Source organism: Triticum aestivum, chromosome 6A (assembly GCF_018294505.1).
Source record: "Triticum aestivum cultivar Chinese Spring chromosome 6A, IWGSC CS RefSeq v2.1, whole genome shotgun sequence".
Classification (NCBI taxonomy): Eukaryota; Viridiplantae; Streptophyta; class Magnoliopsida; order Poales; family Poaceae; genus Triticum; species Triticum aestivum.
In genome coordinates this window covers 240666229-240675398 of record NC_057809.1, presented here as the reverse complement: position 1 = coordinate 240675398, position 9170 = coordinate 240666229, and the positions used below count along the sequence as shown (strand labels likewise).

Below are 9170 nucleotides of genomic sequence, written 5' to 3'. Positions count from 1 at the left end.
CGGGTTCGAGTCTTGTCACGCCTACATAAATTTGTGTTTAACTAACCTTCTTCCTATGTGAACTAATAGGTGGGACCCACACTACTGGAAACAGGGAATTTGCCATCAGCCAGCTCTTTGCCATCTGTCAGCTGATGGCGATGGCAAAGAACTGACAGACGGCAAAGAACATGGTTGCCATCAGCCAATTCTTTGCCATCTGCTAGTGGATGGCAAATAATCTTTGCCATCTGCCAGCAGATGGCAAAGAGGTTGGCAAATCCTATGGCCGTCAAGCATGTAACGGCGTACCAACCCCACCTCTTTGCCATCTGCTAGCAGACGGCAAAGATTCTTTGCCATCTGCTGGCAGATGGCAAAGAGATGGGGTTATTTTTTTCCAGGTAAAAAAAAACTGTGGGGTTATCCCCTCCCTCTCTCCCCACCCATCCAGGTAAAAAGAAGACGTTCGCATCTCATCCACACACCACCACCTACCTCCTCCCTCTCCGCCTCCTGCGCCCCTTCCTCCCACCCCCATCCCCATCCCGCTTCGCCTTCCCCCACCACCCCGACCTCCTCGACCTCTACCTCCCCGCCGACCCCTTCTTCACCCCGCCCCCATCCCCTCCCCACACGCCTTCCTCCTGCACGACCTCACCGACCGCGTCGCCGCGCTCGAGCTCACGGCCCGCAAGTACACCTACGCGGCCACGGAGCCCGGCGGCCGGAAAGTCAAGTGGACGGCGGAGGAGAAGCCGCGCGGCGGGGGCCGGGCGCTCAAGTGGGAGGCGGAGCTCGCCTCCCCCAACGACGACGGATTCGACCGCAAGTGGAGGTGGGAGGCCAAGTCCAAGGGCAGCGCCAGAGGCAAGACCAAGACCAAGTGGGGCACCGAGATCAAGGGCAAAGGCTCGCTCGAGCCATGGTCGCATGCCTACACCTGGGAGGAGGACTTCACCGCCTCCGACGATGACGAGGATGAGCTGGAGGTCGAGGAGCGCAGGCCGGAGAAGCCCAAGAAGATCAAGGCCGCCGCCAAGGACAATGAGGTTGACAAGAAGAAGAAGAAGCCGGCGAGGACATGCGTCCAGATCGAGGAGATCCCCGAGGACAACACCGCCGGCTGCGACGCCATCCGCAAGGTACGGTACTCAGCACAAAAGATGAGATTTTTGCGGGGGTTTGGGTTCTGTGGCCCGATCTGAACGAGATGTGTGATTTCCAGTAGAATTTCCAATAGAACCAAGTTACCTCTCGCTGGATTTGAGAGAAAATTTGGAATTTTAGAGGATGCTAGTGTCCACACTCTAGATCTGTGCTTAGTACTGGCTACAGATTGACTGAACTTTGCTCTAAATGATATCAGCTTGAGGATTCTGCTCCCTTGCAATGCACTACTATCATATGTGTACTGACCGCCTGACATTTGTCTCTCTTTCTGATGATGCAGGCCTTTGCCATGGGGAACGGCAAGGGGAAGGCCAAGGAGCTGTCGCCGCAGGATGCCGCGCTGCTCATCCAGATGAACTACAGGGCGCACCTCGCCCACCGCTCCCAGGTGCTCAGCTGCCTGCGCGATCTCGCCGTCGCCAAGGCCAAGCTCAAGGAGCTCCGGTCCCTCTTCTACAACCTCTCCTACAGGCACCGCCTCTCGCACGACCACGAGGAGCGCCAGAGGTTCTCCGAGAAGATCATTGTCCTGCTCCTCACTGTCGAAGCGCTCGAGGTGAGCTCCGTCACGGCCTGTTTACGATTGCCGATTGCTGATTACTGATTGCCATTGCTGTGCTGTGGATTTGAAATTCAGTTACTGCATACAGTGGTTAACACTACTAGTCGTCAAACCCGTGCGATGCACGGGCTAGTCTTTCTACTATATTTTACCATAAGAATTGGATTTTTTGGGCATTTAATCCATATATAGCAATAAGTGATGTCCTAACCAACATATCCTAAGAATGAACCTTTTCTAAATTATGATTTTCTAGTGCAACGTGTATGCTACTGACCAACAGGTCAAATGGAAAGCACTTTATTCTCTGCATCATATACTCACGCCGGTGTAAAGAACCAAAGGGTTCATAGTTCACATATATAGACTATGTAGAGGAATCATCTTCCTCAACAAATTCTTTGAGAGTTTGACCTATGTCTCTCTCACCGTAAGAATATCAAAAAAATAATCTGTTAGAGCACGTGCCTCGGGGAAAGTGAAAAATGAATACTGAAACTGGTTTTTCACATGCATTATATTTGGTTTAATTTAAAAGTATACAATTCAGATCAATCTGGATATTTTCTGCATGCATTACGTAGTACAGGGCCATGTAGTAAGCATTCTGATCAACAAAAAATGTCGTAAGATAGATAATTTGAACGTACAGACCTTATACAAATAGTAGGTATGAAAGAAAAGAGAGAGACAACATAGTGGTAGAACATGGATAGAGCAGATTTGGAGAAGTGCGATGATCATCTCGTATTACCTTTCCTCCTATAGTCCCCTTCAGAACGAAAATAATTACAGTATATGTGCTAAGTTAATCCATAAAAAAGGTAAAACAAAAAGAACTATACAAAAGCCAGATTCAGGTATTGCTTTCGAAAAATCTTTAAGCAATGCAACTTACAAAAACAACAATATATTTATCATTGATATTGTTAGTAAAAATTTATCATATATTTCAAAGTTCTCATAGCATCACTGCAAGATGCGAAACCATTTGCAGACATCTTATTATTTATCAAAAGCACAGTTTCTTTTTTTTTGCAGGAATTCTATGCTATTTAGTTTCATAACGTTTTGTAATATGAAACTGCCAAAATAAAACTTAGGCGCCACAAATTGGGAAAAGCTCAATATTTTTATTTACAATATATTGTTGCTTATTAACCTCAATCAGCCAAAACAGGTACCAGTGAAACACATCGTTATTAAATAGGCATATGATGTGTAATTTCATAAGCTTCTCTAAATATGAAACCGCCGAAATAGGATAACCAAGAAAAACTTGTATAGCTCAGAAAGAACGGGCTGCTAATTGCACACCTCGCCCGTCTCATATTCACATATATATGGACTACACAGATACATCATTAATGATATTACAATCAGGTTACAAAAGAACTACTATGTACAAAAGATATCCTACCATCTATATGAGGCTTGGCGTGGACGTCAAGATGAGTGGCAGCTGGAATTATTAGAAGAGCAGTCGATGCAGCTGGTCATACTCTCACTCAGTATTTCTATGTATCAATATTATGTTGCTAATTATCCCCAATCTGTAGTCAATAGGTATCAGATGAACACTTGCTTATTTATAGAGCTGCAGGTAGGAATCAGTTAAGAGCAGTCGATGCAGCTGGTCATGCTCTATTTAACCTGTAGTTGTCAGAAAAAAATAGTTGTTGTCACATGTGATTCACAGAAAGTTACTGGACATATTTTATCGGTGCAAAAATTGAATTTGGAGTAGCTTGACCAGCTCGATGTTGACAACTGAAAGGATGCTCCTTCTTGTGATGTTGCTTGTCTAGACACCAGGTTTAATTTATAAGCTCACCAGATCTGACCTGATGATCTCGATTAGATATCCATATGTTGTAGGTGAAAATATTCAGGATTTAATCCTTGGAAAGCAGAACACTATCACATGATAGTATAGAAAACAAATTGAACCCGATCCAAAGTCATGGTAGATTCAAGGGAAGAAAGAAATTCAGAACAAAAGATTATGAGAAAACGAACCTCATCTAGATGAGAAAACAAACCTTAACAAAACAATTGTGATGCAATACACTCCTTCAGCACATCGGATCGACGCCCGAACTTGCTTGCACAATTTGAGAGCAACATGAATTGTTCCTGGGGCTAAGGAGACCATGGAGATTACATGGACCGTTGTTGCTTCAGGTTGTTTTCTTCAAGGAGAGAGAAAGAGACGTGGAGAAGGTAGATACTTTTGGGGTGTCCTTGGCTTGTACGTGAAAGGACTGTGACCCTTATCTCTTTCGGCTTCTTCTCCTTTTAAGCGCTTTTGTATATCCTTTCATGTTTTTTTCTAACTTATCTTCACGGTTGTTGATAGGGAGTATCTCACTCGGCTTCTATTTCTTCTACAACCGTGAAAACTGCGAGTCTTCTAAAAAAAGATAGTTTGTTATTTGTGGGCCGTTCAAGAAGTTTTTTCTGCCTGATTTTTTCTTGGTCAAGATTTCAGCCAAGGATTACATGGATTAGATAGAACGGCTCTTATTTTCTGATTAATGTGTGATTTGTTGGGAGTCTATATATAATTAGTATAGCTATAGATAGATACATATAGATAGATAGATAGATAGATAGATAGATAGATAGATGTATACAAAATTACAAATAAAATACAGTATATTATGTTCTCTCTATCATAGTCATATCAGGTATACTAAATAGTGTACATTAAATCTTGATTATATAGCAATATATGTTTCATACTGTCACAGTAATTACAGAAACTATACTCCCCAATATCAATCCATTGATTGCCATGAGCTTCATAGTATTTCAACCTTATCAGATCAAACTAACACATGGTGTGCTATAGAAAATACTTCTAGATCTGACATAAATAGCCGAGTGGCTGAGTGAATAGCTTACCTGAAGCTGGAGAGACTGATCCCAGTAGCGCACACTCCAAAAGTTGATGCTGGTGACTACATGCATCTTCTGCCCTTTGTAGCAGCCATTTATCTATAGATGCTGCTAAAATCACATCCCTGGTAATGCTCCTTTCCTCAACTCCACCATAATGTACGGATGGTTATGAATACAGTGGTGCAGACCTCTCTGCATCTAAACTTGAGCACACCTTTTGCATGAAACGTTTTCTAAAATACTCCCCACCATTGACATCAGAATCCATAACGTGTTGGTTCATGATCATCTCCACGTGCCTGCCTCTGCTCAGTCTAGGAGATTCAGAAACAAAGAGCACATGAGAGCATGCTCAACTTCCAATTCCTTTTTTATGTGAACATAATGACCTATACAGTGGTAGTTCGATCAGTGAGAAACTAATAGATGACATGCTACTTTGCATCAAGTGTTCACCAGTTCATTAATAATGGGACCAATTTATTCTGCTGTCCAAAGATGTAAAAAACTATAACCGGATATATGATATATGGCATCCAAGATTGCAGGTGAGTATATTCGGGAATTAATCCTTGGAGTGAACAACACAATGATATGACATGATAGAAAACAAATTGAACCCGGACATCATAATAATCTTCACATTTTAGTTGCATCATAATAATCTTCTTCTAGTCTTCTTCTTCTAACTTTCTTCTTTCCCATTTTACAGATTTGCTTAAGATCACGGAAGCTTGGGTTGATGGAGTGCTTGTATTTAGTTTTTGTTTTGACCTTGTGAAACTTGCTACCTATGGATGAAACTGTGTAATATTGATGAAACTATGTATATGTACGGATGAAACTTGCTACTATTGGTAACATGTATTGCATATATGTGTTCATGACTATTGGTAATATGTGTTGAATATGCTATATTGGTCATATAAATATATTTGTGTTTGATTTTCTATGAAAATGAATTGATATAAGAAAAAACAAAATTAAATGGGGCAATATAGTCACTTTGCCATCTGCTGGCAGATGGCAAAGAGCTTTGCCATCAGCTGGCAGATGGCAAAGAGGCCACGTGTCATCTACATGTAAAATTTGGGCTGGCCTATTTGGGCTCTTTGCCATATGCCAGCAGATGGCAGAGCTCTTTGCCATGTGCTGGCAGACGGCAAAGCATGCAGCCTTTGCCATCTGCTGGCACACGACAAAGAGCCTGCATACTTTGCCATCTGCTGGCAGACGGCAAAGAGCCTACAGCCTTTGCCATCTGCTGGCTGACGGCAAAGTATGTCGTTAGCCTTCTAACGGGGCTAACCCCGTTAAGAGGCTTTGCCATCTTCCAGCTGATGGCAAAGCCACAGGCTCTTTGCCATCAGCCAGCAGACGGCAAAGAAGCCTTTGCCGGCAGGGTTTTAGACAAATTATTTGCCATCTGCTGGCAAATGGCAAAGCCTTTGCCATCCGCCGACCATGCCTTTGCCATCTGCCATGGCAGATGGCAAAGTGCCAGATTCCAGTAGTGCCACAAGGAACGTGGTCAATTTAACTAGTCAACATAGTTCCATGCAGACTATTTGGCCGGTCAACAGAGTGCAATTCGATGATGAACGGGGAGCAGGTGATTGTATAATCACCGCAAAACGTATATATTGACCGTAATGAGCGCATTCTAAAATCTGGTGACCGTATTATGCTTTTCGCTTGAAATACACTGACCGCCCATGTATTTATCTCTTCTCTCGCTCTCTCTGTGTTTAGGGCCCCATTATTGCTGTACTGGATTGGTAAGAGCGAACAAGCATTAATATCTACTATACAAATTGTAGATACGAGTTACAAATGCTATGAAGACGAATACAAATATTTGAATCCACTTTATGCCCAATTTCTCTCTCTAGGCCCTCCAAAAGTACATGTCTACACGTTATCGCATGTTACATCTAACAACTATGCAATACAACACTACTATTAAACTCTAACACAATAACTCATATGTGTTTTTAGTTTTACTAGATCTCATATTGTTACTTAATTATTCAGTTTGCATACATTAAAATTGCCTTTGAAATGTATGGCTAGTATCATCTACCACGCGGGAAAAATCTCTCCCTTGCCCGTTTAATCGGGTTTGTATTGATGGATCGTGCGAAACAACAAAACTATAGTAGTACTATAGTACAAGTAATAGTTCACTCGGCTGCCGTGTCATGTACTCCTCCATCATAAGAGTGGAGCACTCGCTTTCATAAATGTTCTAGTCCCTTTCGCCGACATGTGGGACATCAAGCAACCGGGTCCACGTGCCATACTGAAATAACAGTGTAGAGTAGCAGGGGCGAAGGTCCCCACTCATGGTGCCAGGGTAGTAATGAGCAATGAGGCGTCAAATCACAAAGTTGCACCTTTCCCGTAGTTAAGTTGGAGGGACGAAGTAATAATGCTAAAAAAGAAGTTGGAGGGATGAAGCAACCATCATTTCACTCGTTGCTGAATCCGCTTCTCCCTCATCTTCTTCAAGTTAACCACGTGTTGCTTTTGCCATTGTTCTGCCTCATGTGGGACGCGGATCGTCTTGGTAAAGCACTGACACGTGGGATTGCATGTTAGCAAACTGCCAGGCCAACATCCTCTAAAAATAAGAAACCTCCCCCATCATCTGTGCGGCAAAATCACCTCCTTTTTACTAATCTTGATACTATAAATTTTTAGATCAATATAATCGAGATTTGTATGGATAGCACAGAGGTGCAAAACCAAGTGGTACGGTAAATGGCATCCACAATGTGTATCCAAATGTGAAAATAGCTTATGGCATCGATGGGAACCATTGTGGACAATGCTGCCAAAGCCAAAAAGATGGAACTGAAGCTCCCTAATTGATTGGTTGAAGGAATAGAAAAAATTCAACCTATCTCCTCTTTCTCCCGTGCTTGGACGCATGTACAGTATAGAGCACAGAGTCTATTCCCATGTCCGTTATATCACAAATCACAAAGCAGTGAGGTGTTAAATCACAAAGCACGGACAAAGCAACCATCATTTCACACTTCGCCGATGCTACCTCTTGAGCATGCTTTGGTTTTCCCTTGAAGAGGAAAGGGTGATGCAGCAACGTAGCGTAAGTATTTCCCTCAGTTTTTGAGAACCAAGGTATCAATCTAGTAGGAGACTACACGCAAGTCGCTTAATACCTGCACAAACAATCAAGAACCTTGCAACCAACGCGATAAAGGGGTTGTCAATCCCTTCACGACCACTTGCAAAAGTGAGATCTGATAATGATAATAAGATAAATATTTTTGGTATTTTGTTGTATAGAGTGGAATATAAAGATTGCAAAATAAATAGTAAACTAAAATTATAGATCAAAAACTTATATGATGTAAACTAGACCCTGGGGTTATAGGTTTCACTAGTGGCTTCTCTCATGATAGCATATATTACGGTGGGTGAACAAATTACTGCCGGGCAATTGATAGAAAAGTGCATAGTTATGATGATATCTAAGGCAATGATAATGATTATAGGCATCACGTCCGTGTCAAGTAGACCGAAACAATTCTGCATCTACTACTATTACCGCACACATTGACTGCTATCCAGCATGCATCTAGAGTATTAAGTTCATAACAATAGAGTAATGCATTAGGCAAGATGACATGATGTAGAGGGATAAACTCAAGCATATTGTATAAACCTCGTCTTTTTATCCTCGATGGCAACAATACAATACGTGCCTTGCTTCCCCTGCTGTCACTGGGAAAGGACACCGCAAGATTGAACCCAAAGCTAAGCACTTCTCCCATTACAAGAAAGATCAATCTAGTAGGCCAAACTAAACCGATAATTCGAAGAGACTTGCAAAGATATCAAATCATGCATATAAGAATTCAGAGAAGAACCAAATAATATTCATAGATAATCAAAGTCATAATCCCACAATTCATCGGATCTCGGCAAACACACCGCAAAAGAGTATTACATTGAATAGGTCTCCAAGAACATCAAGGAGAACTTTGCATTGAAGATCAAAGAGAGAGAAGAAGCCATCTAGCTAATAACTATGGACCCGAAGGTCTATGGTAAACTACTCACACATCACCGGAGAGGCTATGGTGTTCATTTAGAAGCCTTCCGTGATCGATTCCCCCTCCGGAAAATCGCCCGAAAAGGCCCCAGATGGGATCTCGCGGGTACAGAAGGTTGTGGCGGTGGAAAAGTGGTTTCTTGGCTCTCCTGGATGTTTTCAGGGTATAAGAGTATATATAGGTGAAATAAGTAGGTCGGTGGAGCTCCGTGGGGCCCACGAGGGTGGGGGCGCGCCAAACCCCCTGGGTGCACTCCCTGCCTCGTGGAAGCTTTGCGGACTTCCAGACTTTTACTCCAAGTCTCCTAGGTTGCGTTTGTTCCAAGAAAGATCCCCGCAAAGGATTCATTCCGTTTGATATTCCTTTTCTGCGAAACACTGAAATATTCAAAAAGCAGCAATTTGCACTGGTCTTTGGTTTATAGGTTAGTCCCAAAATAATATAAAATTGCATATTAAAGCCCATTAAAC

At 42.6% G+C, this 9170-nt stretch overlaps 1 pseudogene; it reads left to right on the top strand.

The window, feature by feature from the left end:
- The first annotated feature begins 240 nt into the window (after positions 1 to 240).
- Positions 241 to 5458, top strand: LOC123129582 (BAG family molecular chaperone regulator 7-like; annotated as a pseudogene).
- Positions 5459 to 9170: the final 3712 nt, after the last annotated feature.